This window comes from Physeter macrocephalus, chromosome 2 (assembly GCF_002837175.3).
Source record: "Physeter macrocephalus isolate SW-GA chromosome 2, ASM283717v5, whole genome shotgun sequence".
Lineage (NCBI taxonomy): Eukaryota > Metazoa > Chordata > Mammalia > Artiodactyla > Physeteridae > Physeter > Physeter macrocephalus.
This window is the reverse complement of record NC_041215.1, coordinates 12,584,177-12,597,115: the sequence shown is the minus strand read 5'-3', so window position 1 is coordinate 12,597,115 and position 12,939 is coordinate 12,584,177. Positions and strand designations below refer to the sequence as shown.

The following is a 12,939-nucleotide window of genomic DNA, read 5'->3' as shown; positions in this document are numbered from 1 at the left end:
ATTTTCAGTTTTTTAAAGAACCACCATACTGTTCTCCATAGTGGCTGTATCAATTTACATCCCCACCAACAGTGCAAGTGGGTTCCCTTTTCTCCACACCCTCTCCAGCATTTATTGTTTGTAGATTTTTTTATGATGGCCATTCTAACCAGTGTGAGGTGATACCTCATTGTAGTTTTGATTTGCATTTCTGTAATAATTAGTGATGTTGAGCAGCTCTTCATGTGCTTCTTGGCCATCTGTATGTCTTCTTTGGAGAAATGTCTATTTAGGTCTTCTGCCCATTTTTTTATTGGGTTGTTTGTTTCTTTGATATTGAGCTGCATGAGCTCTTTGTATATTTTGGAGGTTAATCCTTTGTCCATTGATTATTTATTCTTGAAGTTCAAAAGCTATTACATTTCAATGTTCCATATGATTTGTGTTTTTTTTCCCCTGTAAAATCATTTACAGGTCTTTATTTCACAGTTTTAAAAAAATATCTTTGGATATTTTTATTTGTTTGGTTCTCATGTCCAGAAATAACAAATATGTGTATATTAGGCTTTATTTTTTTCATAGTTATCATTCTTTCTCTAACCACTCTACCTCCTCATTTTCTACCCTTTAATTTTCATTTCAAGTGTGCTTTTCATGCTACTGCTTTGTTGTTAGAATTTATTTTACTTTTCCAGGCTTTTAATACTGTTTTACTTTCTTTAAAAATTTTCTCATTTCTTTCAATTGTTTTCCTGATTTATGCTAGCCCACTTTCCCTCTCTATGTATTATTATTATTAACAAAGTTATTAACAGATAATTACTCTCTATCTGCCTTCAATACATAGTTTCTGCTATTTTGGTATTATTTTTTGTCATACAGTCCATGCTTGTAACTTTGTGCATAGTACCTTGCTGTGCAAGCAAGTCATCTGTGAGATAAAGTAGTGTGTGTGTACGTTTGTGCATTGGTTTGAGGAGGGTGCAGAGGAGAAATAACCTAAGATTCAGGCTTTGATTTTAGTATGTTTTCTCAGACTGCCTCCTCACCAAATATTCTCTTCCCTCTGCCCTGGGCACATCTACGTTCTGTGTGTGTTACCCTCCCTGGGGTGGGAAGGTCATTAAAGGTTGTATCCTTTGTCACCTCCATATTTTCCCTCAATTTTAGGAGTCTGGGAAATGGAAAAAAATGTTGTGTTGGCAACTCCATCCCCTCTTTGTCTGTTCCCTATTGTGTGGTGTGGAATTGTGTCCCTGTAGAGATAATCTTTATTTCTCTCTTCACTAGCCCACACTTACTAATGTCTGTAACTGCAAGTTTGTAGTTAGAATTTCTAAGACTTCTCATTTATCTTTAAAGATGTACTCACTCATCAAGAATGGCAGAGAAATAAACTGAATTTCAATATTTTCCTTTGACTCATTCCCAATTTCATTATATTGCACATATGTTCTCCATATATGTGATAATATACAATATACATGGTCTAGGGCTTCCCTGGTGGCACAGTGGTTGAGAGTCCGCCTGCCGATGCAGGGGACACGCGTTCGTGCCCCGGTCCGGGAAGATCCCACATGCCGCAGAGCGGCTGGGCCCGTGAGCCATGGCCGCTGAGCCTGCACGTCGGAGCCTGTGCTCCGCAACGGGAGAGTCCACAACAGTGAGAGGCCCGCATACCGCAAAAAAATAAAAATAAAAATAAAAATAAAAAAAATATATATATATATAAATACATGGTCTAATAATTTAGTAATTCCTAAATTCAATAAATTCATAAAATATTTTGTTGGCATTTGTGGAATTTGTTTTCCACTTTTCATTCTTTTCTTAGATTTTTGTTATTTTTTTTCAGCTTTATTGAAGTATAATTAACAAATAAAATTTTAAGATAATTAAAGGGTACATTATGTTTTGATATATGTATACATTTTGAAAGGATTGCCCCCTGAGATAATTAACACATCCATCACCTCACATATTTATGTTTTTAAAATATGAGAGCATTTAAGTTCTATTCTTTTAGCCTATTTCAATTGTACAATACAGTGTTAACTTTATTTCATGGTCTTTCTGAAAGGGCTAGAATAAGCAGGCTTTTAATTTTACTTAACCTTGGAATTGTAAATTTAACAATGACCTTAGGCTAAGGGCAATGAAATATTTCTTTCAAGTGCAACTTTAGCTTCAGAGAACTGCAGTGTCTCATGTTATTACCTTTTCCCTTTGTAGGCAGAAAATGACTACATCTGAGATAGAAAACCAAGGTCAAGGTAAGAAAAGTAAGTCATTGCTTTGTAATATTTTTCATACTAGGAATGTAAGTTTAAACATACAAATTAGCTGATGTTCTGATACTGTGTTATAGTTGGAGGAAATTCTGCTTGGAGTCTGTATAGAACTTATAGGGATGTATTAGTCCTTCACTTGTTTTGCCTCACAAAACTGATCTCATTATTCTTTGTATTACAGTAGTATTTGCACATGATTTATTTCTAGCAATACTTTATAGATTTCTAGGGGAAGCAATTAACCAAGCTCTGCAAATTTTACTTTATATGTTGGTGTTTTAAAATAGGGCCATTTTGAATATTATCTGGTTTAAGTTGGTTTCATTTTGTTTTGTTTTTTGCTTAAGCATTTATTGTGTTTGACATAATATCTAGGTGTAATAATCATGTAATTACTCAAAATGGACAATTATGAAGGAAACACATTTTCTTATTACTATTGCTTCAACTGTCTTCTCATCTTACAGTCAAGCTTCTTGAAAGAATTGTATGGCCTCAGTATTTGGAACTTTGCATTTCCCAATCACCTTTAAGCTCATAGTAGCTTACTTCTGGTACTACCACTCCACTGAGTGTATTCAATGGACTATGAAATAATGTATTTTACCAAACTTCATCATAGCCATAACTAGAATAACATGCTTAAAGAGCATCATAGTGCAATGCACATAAAATTGTTATATGAGACAATTATTTTTTTAATGTATATGTATATGGTTGTACTAAACAAGGGTATAAAATATATTTCTAACTATGGGTCACATTCAAAAAAGTTGAACACCCTGATGTAACTACAGACTCTAAAGGACAATTTTCAATCTTAATCTCAATCACCGTATCTCTAGCACTTACAAATATTGCTCATAATATCCATCTTGAAATTCTTCTTTCCTCCATTTGTTTGACACCACACTCTACTCTTAGAGTCCTCAGTTGCTGGCCACCTCTCTACTCTCTGATACTGCCCTTTCTTCAGTACATCTAAAATGCTGATGCTTCTTAATGATCCAGATTTGGAATATTTCTACCTTCTTGAGGATTTTGTGTATGATTGATTTTATTTCTTCTTCTAATCTTTGGTAGAATTTTCTGGGGAAAAGTATCTAGGGGAGATATTTATTGTGAAGAACTTTTTTTTTAACATATAGATTCAAATGCTTTTGTAGTTATAGACTATTCACATTTTCTCTTTCATCTTGTCAGATTTGCAGTTATATTTTTCATCAAACTTTTCCTTTTCTATTAAAATTCCAAAGTCCTAAGCTTAAAATTGTTAATCATATCCTTGTATATATTTAGTGTTTGCAGGATCTATAGTAATGCCCTCTTGCTCTTCCTAACATTACTTCTGTGTGTGTGTGTGTGTGTGTGTGTGTGCGCGAGAGAGAGAGAGTGAGAGAGAGAGATCATGTGTTACTAGAGTTCCTTTATTTCATTAATATTTTTATGTAATCAAATTTTGTATTTTATTAATCCATTATGACAGGAGACTCTCTCTTTGGGCCCAACTCCAACTGGTATATGGCTTACTCAAATTCTAAGAGGCTCAACAAATATTGTGCTACTTTTATTTACAGGAAGAGGGAATGCAAATTGATTCAGATGGGATTATCCTGAAATAATTCAGGCTACTAACCCCCCCAAAACTTCACTGAGGTGCAGCTTCCTTCATTTTCCTTTGGCAACCTATGAGTTTAAAGTAGCCTTGGGTACCTGCTCCTTTATGTTCACCAGGACCTATCAGCCTTATGTCCATGTAATAGACCATTATTATGTCCTGTGGATATATGAAATGATCAGTGTACCTGCAAGGCAGATTTTGACAGAGAGACAGAAATTGATATAGCCCTGAAATACACCAATGAAGCAGCACTGGTGTTCCTCCATGTGAAAGCAAATGCATCTAGATATCTGTCAATGTACTGCTTTAGTAAAGTTAACAGACCTCAAATGCAACAGTAAATACAATTGAAGTTGCCATCTAATTAAAATTTGTGAAAATATCCAAGACATGGCCATTCTTTACCAAGGCGAAAAAGGGAAATTAAATGCAAAAGTGATCAAAATTACTATCTCTGCATCTTTTTGATATTCAAGTCAATAATTTCCTGATTTCCTTAGGGAAATTATATTGTTGTTAGTTAATTTGTTTACCTTCCATTTGGACCATGCCACCAGAGCTGGTAAGGAGAATCTGTATAATGATGCTGCAAGTTAGTCAACATATCTGCTTTCACCCACATTTTCAAGTCAAGGGGTTTATGGTCCCCTTCAACACACTATGACAATAGACACAGGGGAAAAATTCTGTTCCCCAAATAGTGGGCTAAGGTATAAAGAAGATTCTTTCAGGGCCATTTCCTTGGTCCTTTGATCAGCTCTTGAACCACAAATTTAAAGTCTTGATTGTATCACGTTCTCTGTTTATGTGCTCCAGAAGCAATCATACCATGAGTTAGTCTTTATATTCCTCATTTTTTCCCAAAAGGTCTGTTGGAGCAGTCATCTAGGCTGGCCTTTTCCACTCAAGTGTATTGTGGACCACTTGTGTCTCATTTTTTAGTACTGATGGGATCTGGTTTGCTTCTAAACCAAACCAGGTGATGAAACTAAGCCCAGATTCTCATACCCTTGGGAGTTTGTTGCTTCAGCCATTCCTGGTACCAACAGTTGCAGTTTGGCCATAATTATTGGCTTGAATTGCAGGAAAGACATGGTAGTCTGTTAATGGTGTACAAATAATAATAGGGCCACAAGATTTACCAAAAAACAAACAGCAAGCAAAATTTGCAATTTAGAAAACAATGTGATGCTTACCAATGTGTTATCTCATGGACTTGGGGAAAGGAAGGTTTTCTTTGCCATTTTCTGGGATGTTGGGGAAATGATGAGAAGGTTATATTAATATATTCACTTAAATATACTTACATTCCTAAATCTTTAGATATTTTCCTTTTTTTCCTTTATGACAAGGAATATATGTGTGGTAGGTAGAATAAAGTCACCCAAAGAAATCCAAGTTTGACTATTTTTTTAAATGTCAAAAGGGAGTTTGCATACATGATTAAAGGTCTTGAGGTGGGGAGAGTATCATGCATTATTCAGGTGAACACAATTAAAACAGGAAGGTTCTTAAAATGTAGAAGAGAGAAGCAGAAGTGACAGTGTCAGAGTGATGCAGCATGAGAAAAATTCAAACAGCCATTGCTGGTTTGAAGCATTGGAGGGGGGGATGACCCAAGGAATGAGGGCAGCCTCCAGAAGCTGAAAAAGGCAAAGAAATGGAGTCTCCCCTAGAGCCTCCAGAAAGGAACGCAACCATGTCAACATCTTGATTTTGGCCCTGTGAGACTCATTTCAGAATTCTGATATCCAAAACTATAAGAAAATAACTTGCATTGTTTAAGCCATCGGTTTGTGGTAATTTGTTACAGCAGTAATAGGAGACAATTACAACCTAAAATAACAATGCCGCTTTATACAGGCCATTACTGAGTCAGTTCCTAGGCAGCCACTCTAGTTAATAATTAGAACTTCTCTCAACTCTGTGAGTTGCATTATTGAGTCCAGACCTTCTGGTAAGTGCATCAATATCTAGACATTCATTCAGTTCCATACATATGTGTGCTTTCTTTCATAATCTAGGACTCACAGAATCAATTCATTAACAACATGTTGCTAAATTCACACTTTTGCTTGTTTGATTTTGGCAAGTAGTGAATAAATATTTTTAAAAATAAATAAAAAAGAAAGTATTCTCTTTCTGTTATAATTTATTGAATGTTAAGGGCATGCTTGGGTCTGATTTCTATTTTCAGTCTGAATATAATGATGTGTTCTTGGTGAGGGATACTGTCTGGCTTTCTTTTGCAAGATAACTTTCCTCAGCGTTTTCAATCAAGGAAGGAAGAGTCCCACTATCCAAAACCAGAGGGAGCACCTCATGTGACACAATAGTCTTGCTTGTTGGAGTTTGGAATTCAGGTTAATTTTCAGTCATCAGAAATTTTCTCAGATATTTAAATTCTGGTTCTAAGGCTTATATTTTTTTTCCAATCAATGCCCTGACTTCAAATAAGAAGTCTACTTAGGATATTAATTTAGCTGACCTTTAGCATAGTGATGGCATATTTCACATTTTTTTAAGATTTTTATTTTGATCTGCCATGAGATATCTTGATTGTATATTTTCCAAAGTACTTTTCCAGTCGCATCTCCCAACCCTTCCAAAAGATTTCTCCAGTCTGTCCAATGCAGTAAAAGATGCTAGATGATAGTTTCTATCCACCTTCTCTTTTCAAAAGCAAATAATCCTAATGACTTTAATGCTCATACATTCTTATCTAATAAGGAAGAACATTTACAAATATCAGAAACCCAGTTTTGAGACATTTGCATTAATTTTGAACTGAATCAGCATTTTGTGGGTTTTAAAAAAGGCAGCAGTTGGAATTCACTACTTGCTGACAAACACATTTCTGCTGAGGGAAGGGGAAAACAGGGATAGTGAATGCTGTATTTCTCCATTGGCCCCAAAGAGCTAATTCCACAAAGGGTTACATCAAAAGCAAACATGCAACTGTAGTTTTAAAACTTTTTACTGCAATATAACAATGAAGTAAACACCTACCAATTTCCCCCCCAAAACAAATGAAAAAAATGTAAACAGGAAAATAACTCTGCCTATACTTGTACAGTTTCTCAACTCATGTTAGAAGGATCTCACATTCAATGATAAAGAAATTTAAAATAGCAGTAATTATTTTCATTTTAAGAAAAGATTCCCCTTCTCCCCCCTCAATCCCAAGTATTTATCATGAAAGAATGGGCTTTCTTTCACATTAATTTTATACTTATTGGAAGCAGCAACAATAACCATCAATAATTTGGCTTTCTGTTTACAGTTGCTCCAATTTTTTTTTTCAATTTCACAAAGCCATTATCCAGTGTTGCCATAAAATAGGGACTGTAGATTCTAGGTAGCAAAGATCCTTTTTGAAACCAATGTTAAGTCAAAGAAATATAAAGCAGGGCATTACACTAAATTTCTGGATCTAGTACACTAAAAAGAGTGAAACCTAGGAAAAGTTACCTATTGTTTTATAGAAGAAATAAAGACCTGCAAAAGCTGACTTTTGGTTGTATAATACTTTACACGCTGTGTGGATTTGCGGCATCTTCTAACTGAAGCAGACATGCACGGTATTCTTCCCGCCCTGTATCCTAGATCCCCCCCTCCCAACTCCCAATAATCCACTACCTTATACCAAGTATGTGGACATGAGCCCAAGTCATCCCAGACAATCCAGTGAACAAAGTTAGTGTAATGCACTGGTGTGAAGTGTGAGATTAAAAGAAAAATCCCTTTCAATCTTCATCAAAGTTTTGCTGTAGAAGAAAATTGGCAGCCATGTTCTCATTCTTCTCACAAGCAAAATATGCTTGTATCACAAGTCCTTCAGGAAATCCTAATGCCTTTAACCTTTTTATAGCTTCTTTTTCCTGAGGTGTTACTTGAATGTAGTTCATATGACCACTTCCAGCTTCTGCAGTTCCTCCACTGCCACATACACCCCCTCCTCCTTGACCACCAGCTTCTTGAAATGGTTCAATATAACATCTGAATAAAATGCTCCTGATGTTGGCTAATTTGCTGCAGTAACTGAGGATTTTCTCGACCTATCTATTGTAGCGATGCCGGAAGCAGGGAAGGATTCTGTTGAATAATTTGTCTCATCTGTTGAAACTGAGCCTGATTCCATAAAAATGCAAGAGGGTGTCCTCCAGAACTTGTTGCTGTAGTCGTTGCTGTCATAGTTGCTGCAGCTGCAGCCACTGAAGACTGAGGAGCCCCAGTACTCACTGTTGGAGGGGGGGGTCAACCACAGCCTGACTTTCTCTCTCTCCAGGAATTCCCATTAAAAGATACTCCACTGCCCTGTCAGGGTTGTTGAAACTGGCTCTCAGGACTACAATTACTTGCTCTCATGGACGAGACATGATCTCAGTTACCGTATTCTCATAAGACTGACCTGTCACAAGTGCACTTCTTGCATCTTCAAAAAGGTTTGACCAAGGAGAATCACCTGATGTACTGTCAGTTGATGTTGGGCTAGCAGCCACTGGTGTTTCTGCTGGCTTTTCTGCAGGTATCTCTTATTTCTTTGCACTAGCATGTGCAGGTTCAGAAAACGCTGTTGTTGATGCTGGAGTGACAGATGCAGGTGTGGGAGTGGGGGCCAAAGTGGGGGCAGGGATTGGGGCCTGAGCCACAGCTGGTGCTGTGGAGGAACTAACTGTGGTAGTGGTGGCAGAATTAGATTGCTGAGTTGTAGCTTGTGCTGGTGTTGTCATTGCTTTGGGTTTTGTCACCATAACTACCACGAAGTTTTTCTCATCAATTTTATATTCTTTTAGAGCAGTATCATCATTGAGGATTTTGCCTAGCACATTAAGAAAAAAACATTACTGAAGGTACCGTAACTTTGTCTTACACTAACTGAGGTTAAAACAATCACCAACATCAATTCTATCAATTAAAACTTCCCCCAAAGAAAAAGATTAACCAGTCGGGCACGAACCCGTGTCCCCTGCATCGGCAGGCGGACCCTCAACCACTTCGCCACCAGGGAAGCCCCATAAATTAATTTTGACTTGCTACAGGAAAGGCATCTTACCCTTTTCAGATTCAATCTTCTCTTTCAGTGCTCTTACCGTCTCGTCTGGGTCGATGTCGATCTTGAAGGTCTGCTGCTGGAGGGTCTTCAGGGTGACCAGCATGGTGCCATTGTGCAGCTCTGCTGCCAGGCGTGCTCCGGGTGCTGGCCGCTGCGCGGGATCTGTGGCCTGGTGGGGCCCTGGTGTTACCTGCGCTCCTCGCGCACTTGGGAGGAGAGCAGTGGGTGTGGGGGCTTGTCACATTTGCCCTGCAGAGCGGCCTCTCCCCCAGCGCTGCTCCCGGGCCACGTCGCTGCCTCTGCCTTCCTCACGAGCTCGGGCCACCGTGCTTCCTCATGGGCCCAGCGCCAGCCACTGAGTCTGCAGGAGGCGCGAGGAGCTCTGCGAGAGCAGCAGACAATCCACTAGCTCACCACAGGCTGGTGGCCGTCATCATCATGACTCACTGGGATGCGCCCCCTCCCACATTTTAATCTTAGAATAAATCTGCTTGTTCTTAAATACTGTAACATTTTCAGCACAAAAGCTGCAACCACTTCACCAACTAGTGCTTGATTTCTTCATGCCCTTCATACTTATGCTTGGTTCTCCAAATTGTTGTCTCTAACACTATAATTGAATTGTACTCCGGCTACCTAATTCCTTCAGTTTATGATTATACAACAGTGCTAATTTAAAAACATATTTGGTTAATTAAGTCATTACATACGATTATATTTATAAATATATGTGATTATATGGATATACATAGCATTTCATATTTGAAATCTGTGCATTGAATGTGACTTTTTTGTGAAGAACGGTGAGGTATTAAACGTTATTAACAGAGGGGGACCTTCAAGATGGAGGAGGAGTAAGACGTGGAGATCACCTTCCTCCCCACAAATACATCAAAGATACACATACATGTGGAACAACTCCTATAGAACATCTATTGAATGTTGGCAGAAGACCTCAGACTTCCCAAAAGGCAAGAAACTCCCCACGTACCTGGGTAGGGCAAAAGAAAAAAGAAAAAACAGAGACAAAGAATAGGAATGGGACCTCCCTCCCTCTGGGAGGGAGCTGTGAAGGAGGAAAAGTTTCCACACACTAGGGAACCCCTTCACTGGTGGAGATGGGGGGTTGTGGGGGGAAACTTTGGAGCCACAGAGGAGAGCACAGCAACAGGGATGCAGAGGGCAAAGCAGAGAGATTCCTGCACAGAGGATCAGTGCCGACCAGCACTCACCAGCCTGAGAGGCTCATCTGCTCACCAGCTGGGGCATGTGGGGGCTGGGAGCTGAGGCTCGGGCTTCAGATCCCAGGGAGAGGACTGGGGTTGGCTGCATGAAGACAGCCTGAGGGGGCTAGTGTGCCACAGCTGGCCAGGAGGGAGTCCAGGAATAAGTCTGGACCTGCTGAAGAGGCAAGAGACCATTGTTTTGGGGTGCACGAGGAGAGGGGATTGCTTCCCTGTCTGCCCACAGAAGGCAGAGCACCACCTAAACAAGCTCCAGAGATGGGCATGATCCATGGTTATCAGCTTGGACCCCAGAGACAGGCATGAAATGTTAATGCTGCAGCTGCAGCCACCAAGAAGCCAGTGTACAAGCACAGGTCACTATCCACACTCTCCTCCTGGGAGCCTGTGCAGCCCACCACTGCCAGGGTCCCGAGATCCAGGGACAACTTCCCCGGGAGAACACACGGTGCACCTCAGGCTGGTGCAAAGTCACAGGGGCCTCTGTCACCACAGGCTTGCCCTACATTCCAGTTATGACTACCGTTCTCCTCCCTCCCCACAGCCTAATAGAGCAAGAGTGCCCTAATAAGCAGCTGCTTTAGTCCCCTCCTGTGTGGGCAGGGAACAGATGCCAGAGGGTGAATTACACATAGAGGTGGGGCCAAAACCAAAGCTGAACCCCAGGAGCTGTGTGAACAAAGAAGAGAAAGGGAAATTTCTCCATGCAGCCTCAGGAGCAGCAGATTAAATCCCCACAATCAACTTGATATACCCTGCATCTGTGGAATACCTGAATAGACAACGAAGTGTCCCAAAATTGAGGTGGTAGACTTCAGGAACAACTGTAGACTTGGGGTTTGCTGTCTGTGACTGATTTGTTTTTGATTTTTACGTTTATCTTAGTTTAGTGTTAGCACTTTTTATCATTGGTGGATTTGCTTCTTGGTTTGGTTGCTCTCTTCTTTTTTATTTTTTTAATTTAATAATTTTTGAAATAATTTTTATTACTTTCTTTCTTTCTTTCTTTCTTTTTTTCTCCTTTTTCTTCTGAGCCATGTGGGTGACAGGGTCTTGGTGCTCCAGCCTGGTGTCAGGCCTGAGCCTCGGAGGTGGGAGAGCTGAGTTCAGGACATTGAACCACCAGAGACCTCCTGACCCCAATTGGCAAGAGATCTCCCGGAGATGTCTGTCTCAATGCTAAGACTCAGCTCCACCGAAAAACCAGTTCCAGTGCTGGATGCCCCATGCCAAACAACTAGCAAGACAGGAACACAACCCCACCCATTAGAACAGAGGCTGCCTAAAATCATACTAAGTTCACAGACACCCCAAAACACACCACCAGACTCGACCCTTCCCACCAGAACCCATCCACCAAAACACAGGCATCAGTCCCCTCCACCAGGAATCCTACACAAGACACTGAACAAACCTCACCCACTAGGGGAGACACCAAAAACAATGGGAACTACGAACATGCAGCCTATGAAAAAGAGACCCCAAACACAGTAAGTTAAACAAAATGAGAAGACAGAGAAATATGCAGCAGATGAAGGAGCAAGGTAAAAACCCACCAGACCAAACAAATGAAGAGGAAATAGGCAGTCTACCTGAAAAAGAATTCAGAGTAATGATAGTAAATATGATCCAAAATCTTGGAAATAGAATGGAGAAAATACAAGAAACATTTAACAAAGATAACAAGGACCTAGAAGAACTAAAGAGCAAACAATGATGAACAACACAATAAATGAAATTTAAAATTCTCTAGAAGGAATCAATAGCAGAATAACTGAAGCAGAAGAATGGATAAGTGATCTAGAAGGTAAAATAGCGGAAATAACTACCACAGAGCAGAATAAAGAAAAAAGAATGAAAAGAATTGAAGATCATCTCAGAAATCTCTGGGACAACATTAAACACACCAACATTCTTATTATAGGGGTCCCAGAAGAAGAAGAGAGAAAGAAAGGATGTGAGAAAATATTTGAAGAGATTATAGTTGAAAACTTCCCTAATATGGGAAAGGAATAGTCAATCAAGTCCAGGAAGTGAAGAAAATCCCATATAGGATAAATCCAAGAACACATCAGGACACATATTAATCAAAGTATCAAAAATTAAATACAAAGAAAAAATATTAAAAGCAGCAAGGGAAAAGCAACAAATAACATAAAAGGGAATCCCCATAAGGTTAACAGCTGATCTTTCAGCAGAAATTCTGCAGGCCAGAAGGGAGTGGCAGGACATATTTTAAGTGATGGAAGGGAAAAACCTACAACCAAGACTACTCTACCCAGCAAGGATCTCATTTAGATATGATGGAGAAATTAAAACCTTTAGAGACAAGCAAAAGAGAAGAGAATTCAGCACCACTAAACCAGCTTTACAGCAAATGCTAGAGGAACTTCTCTAAGCAGGAAACACAAGAGAAGGAAAAGACCTACAAAAAGAAACTCAAAACAATTAAGAAAATGGTAGTAGGAACATACATACTGATAATTACCTTAAATGTAAATGGATTAAATGCTCCAACCAAAAGACATAGACTGGCTGAATGGATACAAAAACAAGACCGTATATACACTGTTTACAAGAGACCCACTTCAGACGTAGGGACACATGCAGACAGAAAGTGAGGGGATGGAAAACGGTATTCCATGCAAATGGAAATCAAAAGAAAGCTGGAGTAGCAATTCACATATCAGAAAAAATAGACTTTAAAATAAACATTATTACAAGAGACAAAGAAGGACACTACATAAT

At 39.3% G+C, this 12,939-nt stretch overlaps 1 pseudogene; it reads right to left on the bottom strand.

Moving 5' to 3' along the window:
* Positions 1-7,561: 7,561 nt before the first annotated feature.
* Positions 7,562-8,709, bottom strand: LOC102978426 (UV excision repair protein RAD23 homolog B-like; annotated as a pseudogene).
* Positions 8,710-12,939: the final 4,230 nt, after the last annotated feature.